Source organism: Canis lupus, chromosome 17 (assembly GCF_048164855.1).
Source record: "Canis lupus baileyi chromosome 17, mCanLup2.hap1, whole genome shotgun sequence".
In the NCBI taxonomy this organism is placed as follows: Eukaryota; Metazoa; Chordata; class Mammalia; order Carnivora; family Canidae; genus Canis; species Canis lupus.
This window is the reverse complement of record NC_132854.1, coordinates 49,562,537-49,588,023: the sequence shown is the minus strand read 5'-3', so window position 1 is coordinate 49,588,023 and position 25,487 is coordinate 49,562,537. Positions and strand designations below refer to the sequence as shown.

At 36.1% G+C, this 25,487-nt stretch overlaps 1 long non-coding RNA gene across 3 annotated transcripts in view; it reads left to right on the top strand.

The window, feature by feature from the left end:
• The first annotated feature begins 19,136 nt into the window (after nt 1–19,136).
• LOC140608076 (uncharacterized) overlaps nt 19,137–25,487 on the top strand; it is a 132,418-nt gene continuing 126,067 nt past the window's right edge. For all 3 annotated transcript variants that reach the window (XR_012010050.1, XR_012010049.1, XR_012010048.1), the window contains exon 1: nt 19,137–19,258. This is a non-coding gene — a long non-coding RNA (uncharacterized lncRNA). The remainder of the gene's footprint in view (nt 19,259–25,487) is intronic.

Below are 25,487 nucleotides of genomic sequence, written 5' to 3'. Positions count from 1 at the left end.
ACAGTGGTAAGTGAGAGGCTAGTTACTATTGTATAGTAATGGTCCACTTTAGAAATGAAGCTGGCTTTGACTAGGGTTAAATAATGCAGTTGTGAGAAGTAATCAAGGAGATGAATTATTTTAGAGGTAGAATTGCAAACACATGGTCATGCAATTATTGTGGGCTGTAAAAAGAAATAAAAGGATGATAGATCATACTAAAGTTTTAAGTCAGAGCATGTGAGTGGATAGTGTTAAAATGTCTTGAGATGAACTCATAAAGCTACCAGACTTTCATGTTACTAAATATCTAAATCCACTTAACTGGATCCTTTTGCCTTACATTCATGTCCATTCAGTTATCTGAATGGTGTTATTATCAGAAAAGTGATAATTTTTCTTCCCCTGTAGATGTCTATGGGGAAAACAAATTAGTGGTTAGGCAAACACAGAAGTCGGACCTACCTCCTGTATTATTTCTCACTGTAAATTAATTATTTGCCTCTCTGCATTACATACTTAGTGTTTAGTGAGATTTAATCAGTGAAAGTCATTCTTTAAAATTCTACTCAATAGTATTAACTGAGTTTAATATTTTGGTTAATAATATGTTTTGGCCTCCTTAGACAATATAGCACGGACATTTTGCAGCACTAACTACATAGAATAAAAGCCCTCTCCTGTTCTTTTTCCACTCAAATGTTCATATCCAGGCATCTGTGGTACCCTGCAAGCAACATAAAATACATATCTCTGTTCATCAAGAAACTTTAGCTTCCATCCATGGAAACTAATGCAAGGTGCAATCAATTTTCACACACATAGCATTTGGAAAGGAATATCACAATTAATCTGAATTAAACTTCCATAAAGTCCTGACAATATATTTCAGTCATTTCTTCTCCCAGAAAATTGCTTGGTGTTCAGACTCATGAGGGTTCCTTTCTCTCCTTGCTTGTCTTATTCCTGGAATAATTCTGGAGTCAGCCATTTTGCCAGTAAGTTCTCTTCTTAATCCCTGAAGGCACTGAAGTTCTTCCACAGGTTAATACAACCAAAGGAAGATGTTTGCTCTTCAGGAGATTCCCATTATTTATTTTTTTGAAAACCTACTAAAGCTCCAGTGCTCCAGTAAAGCAGAAAACCTTTGCAAATCATCCATGGCAGTCCGTTATCTGCAGTTTCCTGTCTATAGTTAAAAACAATCATGGTTCAGACCTAATCCAGTGAAACTGCTCTATAAGCAAACTTACTGAACCTACCTCAATTTTATACTGAAAACTTGGCATAAAGAGATGAAGACATATTTTCACTTTTAAGATACACATTCCTCAAGGAAGTTTATCAGAGATTTAGAGTACTATAGATTATTTAAAATTGCTTTGTTTTACAGAGTGCAATATATATATATATATATATATATTTTTTTTTTTTTTTGCCTTAGTTTTAACACACTGGATCTCTACTCAGGTAATACTTCTTACAAATAATTAGCAACATATGCTCCAGGTATAGTTGTTAACATTTGAGGGACTAAGCTGGAGTTTATGGTCATAAGCATTAATAAAATGCCACAAATAATTCATCATTGATGATACTAATAGGTATTACTATGTAGAGGTTTACTAGAAATATTGTAAACCAGCTGTTTAACACACTGCAATGGTTCCCGAGACCAAGAACCCCATTCAATCCTGTATCCTACCACTAGGATGAATACCTGATTAACTAGAGATGTAGCCAAATCATGTAGTACAAATAATGATTTTTTTTTCTTTGACCTCTGAAAAGGTTTATTTACATGGCAAAATTTGCCCTTAGGTTTATATTCATTATATCAAACAATCAGATTTATGACTATAGGAGTGGGATGCAAGCTCTTTTCTTTCTATGAACATGGCGGTTACAAAGGCCATGGAAGAGCATATAAAGAAGCAAAGTAGCATTTATTTAATATAAACAAAGGTTCTGACTTAATATTAGATCAGTATTTCTCATATGTTATGGTGCAGATCACCTGAGGATCATATTAAAATGCAGATTCTCATCTGGCTTTAACAAGCTCTTAGCTGGAACAACTAATGTCACTCCTCATGGAATAGCAAGGAGGAGGTAGTATGTTAATGTAGTCATGTTGATAACCATTAAAAAAACAAAACAAAATAACCACCAAAGTCAATATTTCTATATTGGGAAAGCTTGCTTAAAACAGTGATGTTGGGCAGCCAGGGTAGGTCAGCAGTTTAGCGCTAGCTGCGGGCGTGATCCTGGAGATGTGTGATCAAGTCCCACGGCAGGCTCCTTGCATGGAGCCTGCTTCTCCCTCTGCCTGTGTCTCTGCCTCTCTCTCTCTCTCTCTCTGTGTCTCTCATAAATAAATAAACAAAATCTTAAAAAAACACACACACACACACACACAGTGATGTTGTTAAGGATTTTTGATACAACATAGGAAAATGATAAAGAAAAAACACGTTATTTTTTAGTACATTAAGTGTAAAGGAATGGGGAATATAGAGACTTCCTGTATGATTCCATGGTAGATAAGTGTCTTTGAACTTTCTGATAATAATTTTGAATTGATTAGTAAGCTCTTTCTGTCTTGATTCAATACTGATACCTCTGAAGACAAAACTAAATTTCTTATTTCTCTGAGTTGACAGTGGCTCCTATATACAAAGGCATCAGTTATTTTGTAGCTCAAACTGATATTTTATTTTTTTAATTTTTTATGAGCACAGTATTTATTAATTCCAAGTCAAATTGAGATTTTGAGACTTTATTAATTTCTATAATAGCAAATTAATTTGCTTTTTAAATAAATGAACAGGAGAGGTTAATGAAAGGAGATTTTCTGTATATTTGCTTGTCCTCATATGCTGGAATTCTCTAATTTATAGGAGAAAATTACTAATTTTACAAGCCTAAGGTTAAATATATTGTTTCTTAATACAAATGGATCACTACCCACTCTACTTTCAGTTTTTCACACTTTGGGGATTTAATTCAATTCAATACAATATGCATTAAATATTTCCCTGTACCAGACACCAGGCCAGGAACTGCTGGTAACTTTTAACACCTAAATATGCCTTCAAGTAGTGCTTGGGATGGGATGACAGAGCTTTTCCTTGAAAAACAACACATATAACAAGAGATATTAGATGCATTTAGAGGCACAAAGATATTTTGATCAAAGGAAAAAACAGTAATATAGACAGTACATTATTAAATGTATACTCTCGTGTGTAGCTTAGGAGTCATTTTCTGTGGATGGAGTTAGAAAGTGGAAAGTTATTTCCCAGGACCTCAGAAAAGGGACCTTTGCATTGGACCTTTGAGTTTGAGGGATGGGTAGAATTTTACCCAGTAGATGAGGGATTACACGACTCAGGAAAAGGAAGACCTGGGGAACAAGAAGGAGCAGAGAATGAAGAAACGGTTCAGGAAAGATCAAGAAGCCAGAAAGGGCTGACGTTTTAGTAACGGTAAGGCATATTAAAAGGCATTTAAACGATTAAAAATATATAAGTTTTAAATATTTTATTTATTTATTCATGACAGACGTAGACGTAGAGAGAGGCAGACACATAGGTAGAGGCAGAGACATGTGGGACTCGATCCCAGGACCCTGAGATCACAACCTGAGCCAAAGGCAGATGCTCAACCACTGAGACACCCAGGTGCCCCAAGATATAATCTTCAGAGAAAATTCAGATATAATTGTAAAGGCTACTGAATATGAAGTAAATAAGGAGAGAGATGTGTTCATTATTTTCCTTGACACATTGTATCTTAGAATTCGTTAGATGATTCTTATCAGCAAAAATTTTCTCATTTCATTTAATAAGCAATTGATAGATATAAAATAAATATCAGTTTGATTTTCCATCATGTATCCACAGCTAAGGGCACTGCTCTAACTACTGAGAAGAGCTTATTATTTTGATTTCTACTAAAATTATTTGTCCAAACTTAATTATTATATATATTTTTATTAATATTCTCATAGAACAGAAACATGATAATGTAATATGAGCCCTTGGTTTCCATAGTCTTATGGAAAAATACTGAAGAGTAACGTTGTGTTTTAAACATCAGCATGCATTCGCAAAGGTAATGAAACGTTCTGACAGAAAATGCTTTTGCTTTAAGTATTGGAAATCCTAAGTAGTGAATGCCATCGTAATTATATTAATTTGTTAGATAACCCTATATATATTTAATTTATTAAATTGTTATTGTTATTTAACATATATATATATATATTTTAAAATTTTTATTTATTTATTCATGAGAGATGCAGAGAGTGAGAGGCAGAGGCATATGCAGAGGGAGAAGCAGGCTCCATGCAGGGAGCCCGATGTGGAACTCAATCCCTGGACCAGGATCACACCCTGAGCCGAAGGCAGTTGCTCAACCGCTGAGCCACTCAGGTCCCTAACTTTTGGGTATTTAATTAAGATATTTTACTTATCCCCAGATTTGTTTCAGAAAGTTGACTTTCATTAATTCATTATAAAGTGAGTTGAAAGTGGGGAAAAGGGGAAAATGAAAATAACAGCAGGTAAAAGTAAAGGAATGAGTAAGGCTAAAATTATTAAACATAATGTTTTTATGGATACTAAATTTCAATTAACAGATTTATCCTTTGATGGACAACTCAAAAAGAAAAAAAAAACTTATCAGTCAAATAATTCAAAATGATATGAGATTAAAAACAACACCAACAACAAAAGTTTCTCAGGAGAAAAATATTATTTTTGGCAGCAAGACATGATTGGAATTTTCTTCATGGTTTTTTGTCAAGAAAATACTGTAGGAGCACCTGGGTGGTTCAGTGGTTTGAATGTCTGATTCTTGATTTTGGCTCAGGTCATCTGAGGGTTGTAAGAGAGAGCCCCATGTCCGTCTCTACACTGGGCATGTAGTCTACTTGAGGAGTGTCTCGTCCTCTCTCTCTCTCTGCCCCTCCCCCTGCTTGCTCACACTCTCTCTCTCACTCTCAAATAAATAAATAAATCTTAGGAAAGAGAAAATACTGTATATTTTACTTATATTGACCCACAACTTGAATAAGCAACTTGAACTTTATAAAAGAAATTCTGTTGACGTCAACAAATGATGACCTATCTAATGTCTTTCAATGGTCCAATGTAAGAGTATGCATTATAAAGCAAAATAAAGGGAATTAAATTGATATTAAAGCTTGATGGCATTTAAAAAAAATCGGAGCTTAGCTATATTCTTTTTGCCAGTTGAAGAGAGAAAAGGAGGAGGAGGTGGAGAAGGAGTGGGGAGGAGAGGAGGACAAGAGGTAGGAAGAGAGGGAGAATGAGTAGGAGGAAGAGAAGGAGGAGAAGAAGGAAGAGGAGAAGAAGGGAAGAGGGCAAAGGGAAGGTTTGGGGCAGGGGGAGAAGGAGGAAGGAAGAAGTAGAAAGGAAAGAAATGTGAAAGGAAGAAGTTCTCTCCTTTAACCATTAAGAAACCCATCATTTTGGGCACCTGGGTGGCTCAGTGGTTGACTGTCTGCCTTTGGCTCAGGGCGTGATCCTGGGGGCCTGGGATGGAGGCCAGCATCAGGCCCCCGGTGGGGAGCCTGCTTCTCCCTCTGCCTGTGTCTCTGCCTCTGTCTCTTGTGAATAAATAAATAAAATCTTTTTTTAAAAAAAGAAACCCATCTTTTCTTGTATGTTTGTACCATGTGTTAAGTATTCCTAAGAAATCATTGCATAAGCATTTTATATTACTTTTGTTATGTCTTTATTAAGATGTTTAAAAGTAACTGTAATCTGGCCCCAAATCTATTAAGCTTCATTTTTCACTTCTCTCCCTCTTGTCGGTTGTGTTCATCCTCAATGTCTTCCTCGCTTTCCCTAGAGCATGACGCAAAACACACTCTCTGCCTCATGGCTGTTGTATTGGTTTTCTATCTACTTGGAACCCTCCTCCCTCAATTCTTTCAAGTCTCCACGTGAATGTTGAAACATCAGAGGTTTTCTCTGACCACTCTGCCCTTTTCTTTCTTTTCACAATTTATACTTTTATGCTGTAAAATTTTTCCATTGTCCATATTGATACCTGACAATATCATAAATGTGCTTATTTCTTTTCTTCCCAAAGTTCCTTGAAGACAAAGGTTTTATGTTTTTTTTTTTTTATCACTGTACCTTAGTGCCTAGAAGAATGCCTGCTCTGCCACATTTAGGTACTCAATAAATCTTTGGTGAAGGAATAAATAAGTGGGTATTGTAGATTAAACAAATAATTTTGACATTTTTCCAATATACCTGAAGTGTAGAGACAAGTCATATAAGGTGTTAGGAAAAAAAATTAAAAAGTAGAAATTTTCATTTTTAATATAAAGAATTTGAAAATATGTATTAATAAATTAATCATATCCCTTTTCAAATTTCTTTTCTATGAGCATCTGTATACATTATTTTCTCTATCAAAGACCTGACCTCTAACCTTGTCATCTCTACCACGAATATATGAGAAGCACTAGTCATTTTGAGAATTTCACTTTTTTTGGAATCACTGAGTCTTGCATATTTGCCTCTTAAAAATATTAGGAAAAAGCAAGTCATTTACAGACTAAAAAAGTTAAGTACAAAAATGTTTTAATAAAAGGTAAACATCCTTCCCACTAGATCTCTGCTTCCATTCCTTACCTTTTATTACCATCTGTAATTTCTTCCCTATTCTCAAAGAAAAATTGTATTCCATTGCAGTTATGTGTCTCATATTATTTATGTATGTACTGAAGACAAATGAGTACTGAACATTTGGTTTATTTACTTTGAGATATTTCTTGGAAAACCTTCTTTCTCTGACTATAAACATTAATCACATTATTTTCAGTTGCTAAAGAAAATTTTATTGTATGAAAATACTATGATTTTTAAGAATCTTTTTTATTTATAGTATAATTTATTATGAAATGAACAGACTAGTTAGCTAGCAATTTAATGCTTGTATTAACGTAGTAGTTGATATAAATATTTAGAAATAGAATTACTGAGGTTGTTTTCAGAAATAACACCAAATTTTCCTCAAAAAGAGCATAGACCAATTTATATTCGTATGAGAATTGCCTTACCATTTCTCTATATTAAAAGTTTGTAACCTCAATCCAACAGGTAGAACAGATAAATCATTGTTATTTAACTTTGTGTTTATTTATTATGAATGTAGCAATAATTTTACAAGCCATTACAAGCTAGTCATATATTTCCTATAAACAGCCTATTACTGCCATGTGCACATTTTCTAGTGCAGTGTTGATTGCTTTACATATTTGTAAGCATTTCTTAAGCATTAAATGAATTTTGTATTTATCTTTCCAATGTGCTGCTAGCTTTGAGTTTTTATTATAATTCTACATTTAAAATTTTCTTTTGTAATTTCATTGCATTGTGGTAAAAGAATATGGAAAGGTCACAAATTTTTATCGAATGAAAAAATTTAAACATGAATAAAATATCTTTCTTGGATTGGTTTAAAAATTTTTCATTTGTCACAGTATATTGACAGTGTTTAGTAGGAGTTTTTGCAATGGAACTGTTTTTCAGTTTGTTTTGTAATGGAACTTTGTTTTCATTTTCTTTTTTCTAAGACATGAACTTTGTTAAAAAATATCAAATAAGGGGCACCTGGGTGGCTCAGTTAGTTAAGCATTTGCCTTTGGCTCAGGTCATGATCCCAGGTCCTGGGATTGAGCCCTGTGTCAGGCTCTCTGCTCAGCGGGGAGTCTGCTTTTCCCTCTCCCTTTCTTTCTGTGCTTGCTCTCTCCCTCTCAAATAAATAAATAAAATATTTTTTTAAAAAATCAAATAATATGAAAGTTTTACAAAGAAAAATAAGAAACTCTTGACTGATTCCCGCTCCCCAGACAGAATGACTTTCTATTCCTATCATTGCTTCTCTTAGTGCTGACCTCTATACTTTTACATTATATGATTTTCATAATTCATAAATAGAGTTAATTTTATCCTCCTTCTAATATTAGTATTATGGGCCATGCTTTCTTTCGGTTTGCATTTTGCAATCTTTGCCTATATTTTCATTATTTTATTATATCATTTCTGAAAAACATATACTACAAAATAGATTTTTTTTTCTAGCAATAGATACCTTTACTCCACTTTCATTTATTGAAATGACATTCAATAGTCTGAGGTCTGACACTTCCCTTTGCAGTATGCTTTCTTTTTGATGGTTTCTTTTTTATTTTCTCTATTACACTATATTGTTTCCTGAATTAATTAGAGTAGACTAAACTATTATAACAAATTTAGCAAAAGGTATGGCTTAACATGTTATAAGCTTATTTCTTGGTGGTTTGAGATCATCATATTTATCATTTTTTCTTTCTTATCCTGTGTCTCTCGCACTAGACTGCAAGTTTCATGAAAGAACAGTTTTCTCATGTCCTCAAAAACCATTGTTTAATAAATATTATAGCATAGAGTATGTTTTCTCACTAAAATTCACATGTTTTTGATTAAGCAATATGTTTAAAATTTTTCCTTTCTCCTCACCTGTCCATTTACCTTGATTTACTTGTACGTTATTTGGCTACATTTTATCATCAGAAATTTTTCCTGTTAATAAATATCTTTCCTTCTCCAGCTCAGTCCAGTATTTCTATTTGTGACCTTCAACAGGTGATTGTGCAAAACTCCTGTCCATCTTGGGAAATTAAGCTTATAAAGACTAATTTTTTCTGTAGTAGTTTGTTCCCTATGGCATTCTGAAATAGAGACGACAGGTTGCTTTGACTGAAGCATTCTTGCTTTTATTTGACTCTGTGATATGTTCAATATCAGAGAAAAATACAATTTTGGTGCTCAGCTCAAATTAGACTAGAGTTATATATTGTTCAGTTGGTTCTAACCACTATTGTCTTTTTGATTTCACAAAAAATGTGCCAAACTCACTCTCACTCTGCAGCATTTGTTCTTAGTGTCATCTCTGTTTGGAGTGATTTGAACAAAATGTTCACATAGCTTGCTTTCTCACTTCACTCAGCCCTCTACTTAAGTATTATCTCATCAGTGAAATCTTGGCCAACAATCTTTCTTGAACAAGCATCCCTCAATGTATCATTCATTATCAGTCATCTTGCTTTCCTCATCATCACCAAGATAAAATTTATTAAATGTCTATTCCTTCACTAAAATATTAGCTAAAAAATTTTCCACTTGTTTAGTAAACTTCTGCTTCCCCTAGATCAATGCCCACCCTATGAGTTGGTTACATGAGTGAATCAATAATGCATCAAGTGATAGATGATGGATGTTCAACAAATGCTAGTCAATACCCCCAGCCAAATACCTCAGTACTTATGTAGATGAATATTTCATAGTAAATAGACAGTTTATCACATTCAAAATCATAATACCCATGCTATCGCATAGATAATTTAACATGATCAAAGATACTTTCAATACCTCTTAATGTCTTTATACAAAGTATCATAGAATTCTGGAGTCATAAAAGTAAGTAAGGCACAATTCTTATATTTAAGGAATTCTCAATCTAAGGAAACAGATTAAAAAAACAAACTGTGTGTGTATATCTCAAACTGTGTAAAAGCTAATGCCAAACAGCAGTGTCTTTGAGGTCTGACATTGTGATTTCTTTTCATATTAACTTTCTGTACCACATCTAATAGCAAGAAACCCCACATCATTGAATTATATTTATTCTTTATTTATTGGTATCTTTATTTTTTAAAAGGGGGACTGCACATAACTAACACATAACATGTAATCTCCCACCAAGGGCTATTTTCACTGCCAAGTAATTTCCCTATGTAAAGGAATGAAAATCCTTACTCTATGTTGACCATAACAGTGATTTCTGTCTACTTATGTCCAGTTTCTCTAAATATAAAAAAGTAGAGTGTTGTTATGAATACTTGAATCTAGGTTTTTTGTTTTTGTTTTTTTTTTTTACTCTTAGCCCTTGTTATTAGGCCAAATCTTTCAAAGTACATTTTGGAAATAAGACAAAATGTAGGCAATATTTACTTTCAAATCCATCAGTTATTTGTTTATATTGAAATAAGTATAAAATTATCTAGTTTCTACTCCAACTCACCCACCTCTAAGGCCAGCATTTATTATAATGCAAATTGCTACTGTTGAGATACATCTTTTCATCTTTATGAAATGAAAATCATTAAGTATTCATTTGGTAAAATGCAGTGTCTTTCTGCCAGTCATTCAGGTAGTATCAGTGCTAGACTACTAACACTGCTATGTTTACTGCAATTGAATTTCTCGAGAATAGCAAGCTGTTAAAACTATTAAGCCCAATCAGAAACTTCCCATATGTCTCAATTAAAATGTGGCAGCTACACATGATAAACATGTATGCCTTTAAGCCATATGAAACTCTAAGATTTTGCTGTCAAATGAATAATTTAAAAAATCTAACTCTTTATGAAAAATATGTATCTATACATTTTATTTTTCCAAAATTTTCATGATTATTTCATTTACCTTCCTGAAGTAAAACCAATTCAAGACTCTTTTGTCAATTGTTCCTAGTGATTTTTAAAAATTCTGTATGGGGATCCCTGGGTGGCGCAGCGGTTTGGCACCTGCCTTTGGCCCAGGGCGCGATCCTGGAGACCCGGGATCGAGTCCCACATCGGGCTCCCGGTGCATGGAGCCTGCTTCTCCCTCTGCCTATGTCTCTGCCTCTCTCTCTCTCTCTCTGTGACTATCATAAATAAATAAAAATTTAAAAAAAATTCTGTATGTTGGAATGAAGTTAAATTATAATTCTGACTCATTCTACTAATGTCAAATATTAATCAAACAGAAATTATATGTGATAATTATCTGGTAGTTCTTAGAGTTTAATTGTTTTAAGGAGCAAAGCAGTTGCCATGAGCAGCAAATGTATTTTTTCACTGATTTTTGGATTTTTAAAAATCACCTATCTTTCCAACACTGTTAAATCTTTATTCTTGTTTTTTCCCTAAAGAAACAGAATTTTCTGGTAAACAAAAACTGACATGCTGACTGGTATAAGTGTGAATGTGGGTGTATATGTATGTGCACATTCATTTTTTATGTGTTTTCAGTATATCTAGTTTACAAATAGATCTATTTGGTTTTAGTATGTGTACATGGAAGCATGTGCATGCATCCTTAATAGTTGCATATAAAATGAGTATAATGGAGCTTTCTAACACTACAATTTACATAAGAATTGGTTATGCTCTTTTTGAAAATCAAATCTGACTGCCACATTTAGAAACTCAGTTGCTATTTGACAATAAAAATACATTAAGATAAAATTTACAACTTTAGTGGTCACAATCACTGTATGTAAAATTAGAATTTTTGGCAATTTTATTTGTGCAGGAACTGCATTTAGAGACACTTGATTGGGAATGTGTCCACAGAGGCATATTTTATTTCAGTCTACAGATTCATGTTACAGAATTTAATCATAAATATCTCTAACCTAATGCATATTTAATCTGTAAAGTACTTGGCATGTGGTTGTACTTTTAAAATTCTAGGAATCTCAAAGTTACAAGAATATCAAAATATCTGTGTGGGAGAGTTTCTTGGTTCTGTATCTAAGCATTTCCCCATTTAGGAGTTTTATCCTTACCAGTCAGAAGTGCATTTTGGTCTATTATATGATCTGATGAGAAAAAAAGTTTATCTATGATAGCATTTATTGCAATTTCTCTATGCTGTGCCCTTTAAACTTTTATAATATTTTTTTCCCCTTCAAGTTAACCTTGAACTTGGAAAATGTATATTTGGTCAGGATTATCCCATCTTGAAAATAAATGGATGCCTCCAAAAATAGTTCCTTGACCACTGTACTATTTTCTCCACCATTGTTCAACATCACAATATGCTTTTTTCCTTTTTGATTAGTTTATTACCACCAAATTTATGTGTTTAGATATATGTCAAACATCTTTTTAAAAAATCCAGGGCACCTTGGTGGTTCAGTTGCTTAAGTGTCTGCTTTCCACTCAGGTCATGATCCCAGGGTTCTGGGATTGATCAAGTCCCACATCTGGCTCCCTGCTCAGTGGGGAGTCTGCTTCTTCCTCTCCCTCTCGCCTTCCCACCTGCTTGTGTTCTCTTTCTCTCTCGTACACTTTCTCAAATAAATAAAATCTTTTAAAAAAAATCCATTGTATACATGTTGGTGCCAATGTTTAAGGCACTGGACATTGTACATTAACAAATATGTAAGTCTCTTGTGGAGTTTGCAAAAAAGTTAGGAAGAAAGCAGGTAAGAAAGCAATTAAGGTACAGTGCTGGAGACAGACAAAAAGCAAGAAGCAGAAGCAGGCTGTGTAACTTAGACTGAGTCATCAGGATCACTCTCTTTGAGATGTTTAAAGCAAAACCAGAAAGATCACAGTCATCAGTCTATGCAAAATGCAAAAGAAATGCAACTCCAGGCAGAAGAAATAGCAGGAGTAGAAGGTCCTGAAACAGGAAAGAATGCATCTATGTTTTTTCACATGCAAATAAAATCTCAATGTGAGCAAGAACCACAAGGGTTCCATGCACTGACCCCAGCATGGTGCCCATTACCCAAGGGGCATTTAATAAATATTTGCCGATTGAACTTTAAATAAATTATTAAATACTTTAAAGCTCATCACCCTATTTCCTTTAACAACTGGGAAGAATTAACATTTTGAGAATTAGGAAGATTTACTTATGTAAGTGCCATTGTTTTTAATTTTGGACCTTGAGTTGAGTGAACTATATTTTTAACTTCATAACACCTGTAATATTGGTCTGTAAAATAACCTCTTGCATAGGTAAATTTGTGTATATTTGTTACTTCATTAATTAAACTTTTCACACTATTCTCCTTATAAACAATTATTTTAATGTTCTTTGTGTCTCAGTATTATTTGTGTTACTGCAAATTGTGTATTATTCTTTTGAAATTCCATGGATAGTATGCTAATATAGGACTCATTTTACCTTCTCTGTTTACAAACTCAGTTTATATTTTAGACAGATTTTTGAGGTATTATTGATGTATGACACTGCATATATTTAAACTATACAATTGAATAAACATGTCTATTATCCCCCAAAATCCTTGTATGCCACTGTAATTCCTTACTCCTTATTCCATTCTCCCATTCCTAGGCTTTCTGTCACAGTGGATTTGTTTTAATTTTCTGGAAAATTTTTTAAACGTAATCACACAGTATGGACTCATTTTTTTTCGGACTACTTTCATTCACCACAATTATTTTGCACACATATTATCGTATGCATCTGTAACTCATTCCTTCCATTGCTACTAATATTCAATTGGATGGATATACCACAGTTCATTCATTCAACTATTAGTGATGATTTGACAAATGATTTTATTTTTCTTCAGTAAATTCTGAAAAAAAAAATCCCTTTTCTCTTATAACCTGTAATGTCTGCATATCTTTAAGACCAGCCTATATCCAGACCAGGTGCATAAGCAAGTAGAAGAGCACTGCCATTCTCTGCTTGCTTAAGTACAGTTTGCTTTGGTTCTTTTTGTAATTCAGTTCAGCAAGATTTTCTTAGGTCCAATGTTCTTTCCTAGTTCCATAGAAAACTATGATTTTTGTTTTGTTGTATTTTTGTTTACTACATGAAAGCAGGTGTCTTATACAATTGTAAAAGCATGTGGGTGTTAGAGCTTTGAATACAGTTTTAAATCTTTAATACCTATTGGTTTATACATTTTTTTTTATTTTTGTCCAAATTTTCAGATTGATTTATATGGGAAATCCTCATGTTGCATTCTACTTATAGGCACAAATTTTATTTACCAGGGTTTAATTATATAACAGCAGTTCACATAGTTCAAATTCCAGTTTTGGTATATTAACTTTAAGTAATTGTTTGCTGCTCGTGCTTCAATTTATGTATCACTACATAACAGATGAATATTATTATTGGTAATCAATCATCGCTTTTTTTTCCCAAGTGTGTCAGTGATTGGTAACTGTACATTTATTCATTTCTCAAACAGACGGCAAAGCATGTAGTTGTGTTGCCTTCTTGGCTCCCAGTGATAAACCCAAATGATATTTTACAAAACAGACAATTAGACAAGGGTCTAATTGTCTACATAGAAGTGTAGCAAAAACATGGAAAATGATAAATGCTAAAAGTGACATCTGAATTGAATGAATATAAATGGAATTATTCTAAGAGAAATTACTGACAATGGGAATATTGATACTATCACTCTGGAGACTAGATCTACAGGCCCAGGAATTCAATGAAGATTAAATTAATCTGCATGAGGAAAGTGATCATGACAAAAAATATGAAGATATCTTTTAGAAGTGACTCCATAGAAAACTTCCTCTGAACAGAATTCTGAGATACTCCACAATATTAATTCCTTTGAACATATAAGTGATTCCCTAGGTTTATTACTGTTTCAATCTTGATGCAAAAACATTTATCAGCAATCTTTAATTTCCCCTTTAGGTTAGGAAAATGGTTTAAAAATAAAAATTACTCTCTTATAACAGGTTTGTGGTCAGGATTTAGTGAAAGAAATAGAAATCACTTTATGTATTTCCCACAAAAGGAATTCAATACAGGGGACTGAAAAGTATTAGAAGTATAGACTGAGGAACATGCTTCAGTGGTGAGGATGCTACTTCTGCTGCCATATTCACAATGGTAGCTCTGTCTCCAGATGTCCAAAGAGCCTGCAATGCTAAATCTGGATACTTTTTAATGCTCACTTCTCATGGCCTTGTTCTAGCTGTAACAGCAGCAAGGTGGCTTCTGCTACACTTCTGCCTTCCGTAAGTCCAAAACATGAATTCATTCGAGAACCTTTGCTGCAGTAGAGATTAAGAAACATAGTTTTTTTATCCTCCCTATCTTCTCTAAATATCAAAAAATGGGATGATAAGACTTAATGTATCTACTACATAGTTATATATAACAAGGTTGTCAAACAGATGTCTTAGGTGGAGGTTTTATATCACTATATATTGGTAGTTTTTTTGAAAATCCCAGTGGGCAGCTCTCAAAACAAATTCAGCAACAGCAAAAAAATGAAATAGGTCTGAAGGAGACTAAAAGTGAGAAAAGGCAGCTTCAGTGAATAGCTTAACATAACAAGCTTTAAAAAATACACACACACACACACATATATATATAATATAAGAGAATTATACAGATCAGTGTGCTTTTCAGGTGATTGACAGCCAGTTGTCTTAAGCTCAAGTGTAACATTTCATAGTTTTATGCATAAAACTCTAGTGGCTGAACGCAGCTCAGAATTGAGTACTTGGAGCTTCTATCAATAGAAATGTCACTGAAAGGATTTTTGCTGGATCTTACTTTAACTCATCTAATATGATTAGAATTTGAAAGAGAAGATTTGTAATTTTCTCAACTAGATCAGTTATTTATAGTACTGTTTTTTAAAAACACACACAAAAAGGTTTAAACATAATCTGAATAATCAGTGGGCATTATGTTTTGGGTTTTGGAACTGGGAGCATAGCCAATTGGGGTGGAATTTTAATAACTGCTTTGCTACTTTTACTGTTTACTTTAAGCAAATTTTTCATAAAAAGAGCTGGATTGACAGTCTCAGAGATCAAAGTCCTCTTTTTATCAACTCAACAGATACAGCACAGGGAGTAAAAATTTCCCATCTGCCCAAACCACTGCTCTGGAGATTTTACCTATAAAGGATGAGAGGAATTTTCAAGCTCTTTGCCTTTGTCTTTCTCTTGAGAGGATTCCTCATTCAGTGGCACTTACACAGGCGAAATGTTTTTTGAATTAACAATGCTACATAGATTTCATTTGCTTTAGGCATTCTTTCCACTACTACTTAACATATTATATTCAGAAATTATTTTAAAATCTTCTGTATATTTTAAACTCAATAATATGTTTGTAAGCTTGTATTGCCATTTTACTAATTAATAGAGTCAAGAAAATTAAGTTACTTCTCTAAAATCACAAGACAAATTAATAGCAGTGCTTGAGTAAATATTCATAGATTCTGATCATATAATGCAACAGTAAGCAAGAGAATTGGCAATGGATTTGTAGATCTTATGCTTATAAACTGCATTTAATCTGATCATCAAAACCACTGTAATAACAGCCTGACTGAAGGTGAATCAGAAAAGAAACTAATATTGAAAAGCTCTCAGGATACATGTTATATGTTACATATGTTAAATTACATACTTATTATACTAACTGTTCATTTGTCACATATATTTATTACCATTTATTCTTTCTTGAGGGCAGATAAACCATCCCTTACAATAAATGGTGTTTCAGATTAGACAAATTATAATTAACTACTACTATCTTTATAAAGAAGGAAAATAATGGATTACAGAAAGGGAAGCTACGTTTTTTTCCAAGTAATTTTTGCAAATTAGTAAACCATGTAGCCTGAATCTGAATCTAGGTTAATTTAATTCTCTCAGACCCACCCTTATACAAACATGATGTCTCCACACAGAGTACTGTAGGTAACAATAAAGGCAAAGTAGAATTGGAGAAACTCCAAAGATTTGTAATTATCTTGCTAACATGATGAAGCTGCCTGCGGCCAGGCAAACAGACTGATTTTTTAAAAAATGTAAAATAGGTTAGTCTACACGATCATTAAAGGTATATATGTTTTTGAAGAGATTTTTTTCCTTTAATCAATGTATACTCGAGTCAGTAGTTCACCATTTAAAACCTGATCCTGGGGACGCCTGGGTGGCTCAGCAGTTGAGCGGCTGCCTTCGGCTCAGGTGGCAGTCCTGGGGTCCCAAGATCCAGTGCCCCATCCAGCTCCCCACAGGGAGCCTGCTTCTCCCTCTGCCTGTGTCTCTGCCTGTCTCTCATGAATAAATACATAAAATCTTGAAAAAAAAAAAAAAACCTGTACTGATAATTTCAGGATAAAGGGTTAGACTATGATTTTTTGGTATTTAAATATACATAGAAATCACTACCCTGAAAAGCAGTTTAGGAATGATGGGTAAATGCTTTGCCAAGTCTTTTGTACTTGTCAGTGCTTCTGTAAAATTTCAAAGACACCATACTGAGCAAGCGCTAGTCATACAGTAAGGGAGGATGAACGATAGTGAGCACAGAAGATGCAAGGCATCCTAAACTCTACACAATGAAAACACAATATAAACCAAATTTCATAAGCTCTATATGATAATACAATGAAAATCAAATTTCATGTATAGTTGTTTCTCCTTTAAGGTAGAATACTAAAAGAGATAATGCATTCAATACAATAATGCAAAAGACAGGAGAAGTCTGAGAGCACCCATGTTTCATTGCTTGTGAAACTGATTTATTCCGTCCCCATCCAAAGGTCATCGGCTCAGGGATTCCTGGGTGGCTCAGCGGTTTGGCACCTGCCTGATCCTGGGGTCCCGGGAAGGGTCCTGCGTTGGCCTCCCTGCATGGGGTCTGCATGGGTCCTAGAAAGCCCCATATTAGAATAAGAACAGAGCCCAAGCCAGGGACAGGAAGCCCCATATTAAAATAAGAACAGAGCCCAAGCCAAGGGCAGGAAGCCTCATATTAGAATGAGAACAGAGCTCAATGCCCTTGAAAGCCCCCTATCAGAATGTAAACAGAACTTGAGGAATTCCTCCAGCCCTTCTGGAGGTCCCCTAGACCAGCCCTTAAAACTAAGCTGAAACCCACCTCGGGGTCCCAAGTCCCTGCTATGCTGTGTCGGGTATACTTGGACCCAAGCTCCAGCTTGTAAATAAACCGTCGTGTGTTTGCATCGGTGTAGGCTCCTCGGTGGTTTCTCAGATTTGCAATCTTGGGCACAACAAACCCTCTTGGGCAGCTCTCTTGGATGGCAGGGAGTTCAAAGTGTCAGTCCCAGTGGCAATAAAGATACCTGTGTTTTAGGCCTGTGGTTTAAAAGTGGAAGAAGGGGGAATCCCTGGGTGGCTCAGCGATTTGGCACCTGCCTTTGGCCCAGGGCGCGATCCTGGAGTCCTGGAATCGGGTCCGAGTCGGGCTCCCTGCATGGAGCCTGCTTCTCCCTCTGCCTTTGTCTCTGCCTCTCTCTCTCTGTGACTATCATCAATCAATCAATCAATCTTTAAAAAAAAAAAAAGTGGAAGAAGTTCTGTGGAGACAAAGGCATGTGGCTAAATAGGTTCTCATTCAGCTGTTGTTCACCGAGCTTCTAGCACGGGACAGGTCCGACGCCAGGCTTTGGTGATACAGACCACACGCACAAGACCAAATGTGAAACTTACAATCTAATGGAGGACACACAGTAAATGAATACTCTGGGTCATTCCACCCCCCAGCCCTGTTTGCAGATACGATGTCAGGGGGCTGGGGTGTGTGTGTGTGTGCGTGCACGTGCACCTGCTTTCTCTGCTTTTCCAGGGGTCACAAGGGCACCTGCACACGGAGGAGGCTGGTGCGGGGGCGGGCTGGGCCCGGCATGCAGCGTTGGGGTGGTGGCAGGAAGCTGCCGGGCACAGGGACATCCACGGGGATTGCGCGGAGGCTCTTCCTCGCCACGGCCCGGAACGCGGAGTGCCACCGAGGGTGGCGCAGACGTGTTCCCTCACTTCCCCGACGTTCCCAGGAGCTCTTCCGCAGCCAGCGGGGGTGCGGGCTGCCCACAGCCGCTCCTTGCAGTCCGGAACTCCGGCCCCAGGCCGGGGAGCTGCGGCGGCGGAAGGCCCGCTCCCCTCCATTCCGGTGGGACCCAGCCCGTGAACAGAAGCTGGCTCACGCAAGGCCTGCGGGGGTGCCAAGGGCAGGTACAGCGCGAGTGCTGAACGCCGGGGGGCTGAGGACAGTTCCTGGGTCCGGGCATCAGCAGGGGCGACAGGAGCAGCTACCCGAGGCCCGGGTCCTCCTGCGGGGCTGCGCATCCTCCCGACATGCAGCGGGGCCGTGGGAGGATGGGAAGGGCGGGGACACGCAGGACCAATGGGGGCGCGTGGGCGGGGCGTCCTCTACCGGAAGCCCGACTCTGCCTCCGCTCTTCCGCCCACCCCTGGCTGCCGTAAACCGATGAGGATTGGCCGGGCACCTTCGCGGGAGCCACTGGCACGGCAGTGACGTGAGGAGCCGCCTGGCCTCCCCCGAGCTCCACACTGCGCATGCCCCGAGTGGTCCCTGGGAAGCCGCCCGGGGTGGGGCCGTGTCACGTGCCTGCGGCCGCAGCTCAGGCCCAATAAGGGGTCGTCGCGCTCTATAGGAGGAAATTAACGCCACCAGTGACCCAGGTAGTGCTGTTTTTGAGATAAAATTGTGCCTAGTCATTTGAAAGCTATGCTTCTGCTCCTCAAGCATCTTGAGGGATATTTTCACCGGGTGTAGGATTCTGGCTTGATGTTTTCTTTGCACGCTTGAAAATTCTTGGGCCACTTCCTTGACCTCTGTTGTTTGTTATGAATAATAGACACCGCATTTATTTCTTTTTCTTTTCTTTTCTTTTCTTTTCTTTTCTTTTCTTTTCTTTTCTTTCCTTTTCTTTCTTTTCTTTTCTTTCTTTCTTGATTTCATTTATTTATTTGAGACACAGAGAGAGGCAGAGGGACACAGGCAGAGGGAGAAGCAGGCTCCATGAGGGAGCCCGACGCGGGACTCGATCCGGGGTCACCAAGGTCACGCCCTGGGTCACAGGCGGCGCCGAACCGCCTGAGCCACCCGGGCTGCTCCATCGCCCTCTTTCTAATGGTTTTTCCCTCCTATAAGTGAGGTGATGACTATCGCTGGATGCTTTTCAGGATTTTTTTTTTTTATGTGTTTAGTTTTCTACTTTGTTAGGCTGCCCCTTGTTTTTTCACCTAGAGAGAGAGGGGGAGAGAGAGAGAGAGCGAGCGCAGGCCTCTCTCTGTTGCTGTGTGTCTGTCTGTCCTGGGTTGTCGCTTCTGGGTTGCTGGCTTCTTCAGCTCCCAGCGGTGTGTGCAGGAGACAGAACCAAATCCTGCAAAGCCCACGGTCACGTAGCTGCTCTGCTGGTCTGCTTTATTTTTTTCCAGAAGTTGTTTTGTTTTAGTATAATCACTGTTGTTTGTAGTTGTACTTAGTAAGAGGAGTAGTAGAAAATAGACCTACTCACCATCCTTGAAGTGGAACACGTTGTTGTTATTATTACTTTGATCTTTTTTTTTTTTCCAGTTATGCCCCATTTGATGAATTACTTCGTGATGCACTGAGCTGAAACATTTTTTCCCATTTCTTGACTGTGTTTTTGACTTAGCGATTTTGTATTTACTGTTGTTTAAACTGATGGGATTCCTGCACTTCAAAATTGAATATCAAATGAAGAAACAATATCAGATAAATTTTTGTCCGTTTTTATAGATTATTGAACAACTTGATAGGTCAGAATATATTTCCGCTATATACTTTCAAAACTGTTTTAGATGGTATGCAACATTTCTTCCTTTTTTGTTTTGTTTCGAGGGAGAGATACTTTTTTTTAAAGATTTTATTTATTTATTCATAAGAGCCACATAGAGGCAGAGATACAGGCAGAGGGAGAAGCAGGCTTCATCCAGGGAGCCCAACATGGGACTGATCCTAGGACCCCAGGATCACACCCCAGGCTGCAGGCAGCGCTAAACCGCTATCACCGGGGCTGCCCTCTCTAGCCTCTTTTAAACTGATATGCCTGAACTTGATGATCCTTAAGACTGTGTTCAGATTCAAGGTTTTACTGTTTTGTGGATCAGTCATTCTAGTTTTCTGTGGCGTATTTGACCTTATGAATATTCTCACTTTGGACAAGAAAAATGTTGAGAAGCAAGGCAAAATGGACATCAGGGAAATTTGATCTAAAGTGACAGCAAAATTAACAAAACAAAATTATTTTAAAAGCTTAAGAAATTCTGCGTTGACTGTATTTCTGAATCATGAAGAAAAAAATCAGAGATCTGTTAATTCCAGCAGGTCTTGTAGAATGCTTCCATTCTATCTGCCTTTGTTAAGTTTGTAGCCAATTTTCACTGCAAATTATTTTGACTTACATTATTTTATGTTTTTTACTTTAAATGCTTTCATTATTCTGGAAAAGCAGCTATCTAAGTAGCTAGCTGTGTTTGAATTGTTATGTTTCTATGGCTTTTGATATATAGTGGAGAGATTTCTTCCGACACATCTAATGTTTTCATCACTGCCAGGTGCAATAAATTAATCTATTTGAAATCCTATTTATCAGAGTCCCCTACTTGGGCTTTAGCTATACACAAATGTTTTAATTCTGATTTTCCTTTTCTTCTCTAATATAGGAGTAGTTACCTAAGAGTAGTCATTTTTTTTTATCCTGTTACATCTATTTTTGATTCTTTTTTTTTTTAAATTTTTTAATTTATTTATGATAGTCACAGAGAGAGAGAGAGAGAGAGGCAGAGACACCGGCAGAGGGAGAAGCAGGCTCCATGCACCGGGAGCCCGACGTGGGATTCGATCCTGGGTCTCCAGGATCGCGCCCTGGGCCAAAGGCAGGCACCAAACCGCTGCGCCACCCATGGATCCCCTCTATTTTTGCGTATAATAATTTTATCTGTTTTTGAAGAGACTATATCTTACTGTTTATCAAAAATTTTAAAAAATGAAATCAGCTTTAGGAAAAGCCATATCTTTGTGTGATTTCATATTGTTAAATCATGTTTAGAAACCTTAGGCCAATACTTATTGCTCCTTCCGATTTATATTGTGCAAAAAATGCAAAGTAATTTTTAAAATACAGCACAAAATTGATCATTTTAACTTTGATTCACACATATCTTGTCCATGCAGACTTTGCGTAGCTAAGCCATTTTTAAATCTGATAAAGGGACTTAGAGTGAAAAATTCTTTCTATTAGATTTACCTCCTCTGCCAAGCCATGATATATAGATATTCCTTAGTCTCCACTTAGCTTTCCTGGTTTTTAAAATAATATTCTGTATCTAATTTATACAAACTGATGAGTAGCTATTCACCTCTAAATATATGTGTAGACTCCTAAATTTTAAAATTTGACCCTATCTTGACTTCCAAATTCTCTTTTCCAACCTGCTCCTGGCCATCTCCAGGTGGATATTCTGCTATTACCTAAAACTAAACAGTGTATAATACTAAGTTTTTAATTTTTCTTCCCCAAACTTGATCTGTCTACCATATCTTCTATGTCAAATTTTTTTCTTAAAAGATTTTATTTATTCATGATAGACACAGAGAGAGAGACAGAAACACATACAGAAGGAGAAGCAGGCTCCCTACGGGGAGCCTGATGTGGGACTTGATTCCAAAACCCTGGGATAATGACCTGAGCCAAAGGCAGATGCTCAACCACTGAGCTACACAGCATCCACTCTTCTATGTAAAATTAATAAAATCTGTATCTTCTCAAACAGTTCAATTTAAAATTATCCTCAACTCCTCTTTTTTGATTAATCCCATGACTTTCAGACTTGAGTGAGCATCAGAATTGTGTGAGTGCTGGGCTCCACCTTTAGGGTTCTGATTCAGTAAGTTAGTAACAATGCCTAAGAATAGGCATTTCTGAAAAGTTCCTTGGTGATGCTGATATTGCCTGTCCAGGAACCACATTTTGAGAATCACTACTTTAACTTCCTTGTATAAATAGTCATCTTGATGCTAAGTGCTGAAGACGTTTTTGTAATTCTCCATTGCCTGTAAAATAAAGTTTAAAACCCACATCACACGCATACACACACATTTGGTGGGGGGATGGATATTAAAAACTTTGGCAGTTATATTCTAATTATATTCTAGTTGTATTTTGCTGCCCAAATATCATATCAAACCACCATCAATAAAATATTTTGATCGTTGAAGAAAGAGTGACTAATTCTCTTAAATGTTTGTCCTTTCATTTACTATCATTTTTTTAAAAAGAAATTCTCTAAATCTAATTTAAAACAAAGAAACTGGAAGCAGTCATATATGTCAGTGCTTCAGTTATACTGAATTTTAACTCTCAGTTTCCATTTATATTTTTGGACTTTTCTACCTGGTCGTCATGTCGGCAGCTTATACTTAGCAAAACTGCCAATGCTAAAAGTTATCAGCTATAATTTATTCATCCCCTTTTTCCCCTCTTATAGTACCTACCTGTTGCTTTAACAAATATGTATTATTAATCTTAAGATGTTGGTAAACATCTGTTGAATTGAAAAAAGGATGGATACTTCTTCCATGCAGTTGTGCCACTTTAGCTTCCAAGTGTTATGTATTATGAGGTGTTTCCATAGATGAGTAAAATTATTGTTCCCCTCATTGGCTAGGGAGCTCTATATATATGTATGTCCACTGATAATCATTTAAAACCCTCTTAGAGGAGTAAATGACACTTCAGTCTTCTATAGATTCATTTTATAAGAAACCATTACTTAATATTAATTTTTAATATTCGTATTTAATTAGGAAGGTATTTTCCTACACAAACAGGAGCAGAATGAACTGGTATATACATTGTGCTCATTCCATAAGCACAAACTTCTCCAAAGCATGGGACCGTAGGAAACATTTTTTCATCAAAGCACATGGTTGCACACCAAGAAATCTAAACTGTGAATACAAATTGTTCTGATGAAGGAAATCATTGATCTTACACTAATTAGCAATATGTTCTCCAGGAAGGAAATCACTCTTGAGAGGTTTAACAAATGGAATAATATGGAGGAACTATTCACAGGCTTGTCCCAAAGAATAGTCCGCATCCAAATGCAAACACCTTTGCCATTTTTTTTCCTCCCACAGTTTCTTCTCAAGTTATTGATATTAAAAGTAGATTCATCTTCAGTTTTGCTCTCCAGAATGGACATGATCTTGCTGTTTTCTCCCTTCTCAGTTGTCTTGTATTAAACAAACAAAAATAAACATTTTGCATGCTCTTTTTCTATAGGAATGGTTCTTTTGAGCCCCTTTTCTACCTTCCTGCTTTTGTTTCTTTGTATCTTCCTGTAAGTAAGCTGCCTCATACATGAGATCTTAAAAATGTCAAGGACATAAACTACTTGAATGTCTTTGAACTCCGTCAGAACCTCCTTTACCATAGTTGCTCCCTGATTGTTAAGCTAACTTTTGATTGATCTGTTTTTCCCTCTCTTTCAAACTGCCGCCTCTGCTAGTCACTACCCCTGTTTACCCACTCAGCTCCTAACTCCCTTTTGCTTTAAACTCCTTTTTATTAGGACTCATGCAGACTCTGCTGTGCTCTCATGCTGTCTTTCTGTAGCTGGCCTCTCAGAGCTTTAGATTATTGATTCTTCTGCAGATGAGAAATTAAGCTGAAATTCTTCTGCTTCACTTCTGGTGTTATTCATGTTAGGTTTGAACTCAGCATTTCCGAACATGTTTTACGTTATAGAAAGTAGTATCTACATTAGTTGATGGATTATTTATTAGTAACTAATATACTAAAAAAGACCAAATGCTTTAAGAACTCAAATAGCCTTGAATGTGTCTGTGTTTAAAGATGAAGAAACTGAGATTCAGAAATTGTTTAAGTAATTTGAAGTAGGTTTAAGTAGTAAGTTAGTAAAAAGCAAGGGAAAAAAAAATCAGGTGTTCTCTTAGAGAATTTTCTAGTTAACTATACATAACTTGTCCATAAATGTGTGTATTAATAGCCAGAATCATTTTATAATATAGGTACTTAAAACTTTCCTATCTGTACTATTAAACAGTCATTGTTTAAATAGAAAAAATACTTTATTTAGATTTTGATATTATTTCTCCAGTAGTCCCGTGAGATAATGGGAACTATCTTTTCACTCTTGAGTGGTATCTCAAAATCCAACATGAATAATAGTAGGTTGCCAGTATTTGCACAAGGTGCTCTAAACTATTTTTCTTATAATTTTATCTATTTCTTCCTTTGTAAGCCAGAAAGTCAAAGGTAATTTCTCTGAAATAGCACAAATGTTTTGTCTTACATTTATTTTCACAGTTTCCCTTTTTTGCTTAGAAAAATCTTGATCTTAGGCTTCTTGACTCAAAAAATTAGTTCTAGAAATTGTCTAATAGTGAAAGAGTAAATAGTTAAAAAACATTAAAATACTGCTGTATAGGTTCCAGTTGGTTTTCAGACCTTGAAGTCCCCATCTTGTAACAGTTGGATTCATTTAGCTTTTACCTTGAAGATCTAACTCAGGCCCAATTTTTAAGGCCAATACTGATTGTAGAGATTAAAAAAAAAAAAAAAAAAAGCGGGAACCACAAATAGGCATATTTTCTTATACTGTAAAACTTTGGTTTTGGGACCATTTTTAGTATTGAAAATTTTCCTTGATTTTAAAACCAATTCCCCTTTGGCTCTCCAGGACTAATAAATGCCTCCCTATAACTATGTTCTTTCCATATCTCTAGGACTGATTCTCTGAATCATTCTAGCCAATTTGTTGAGGATTCAATTCACATTCTCTTTCTTTGGCTACCCCTAAGGTTACAACTTCTAGTTTGTATTTAAAATATTTCTGTGTGAGGAATTCCATAATC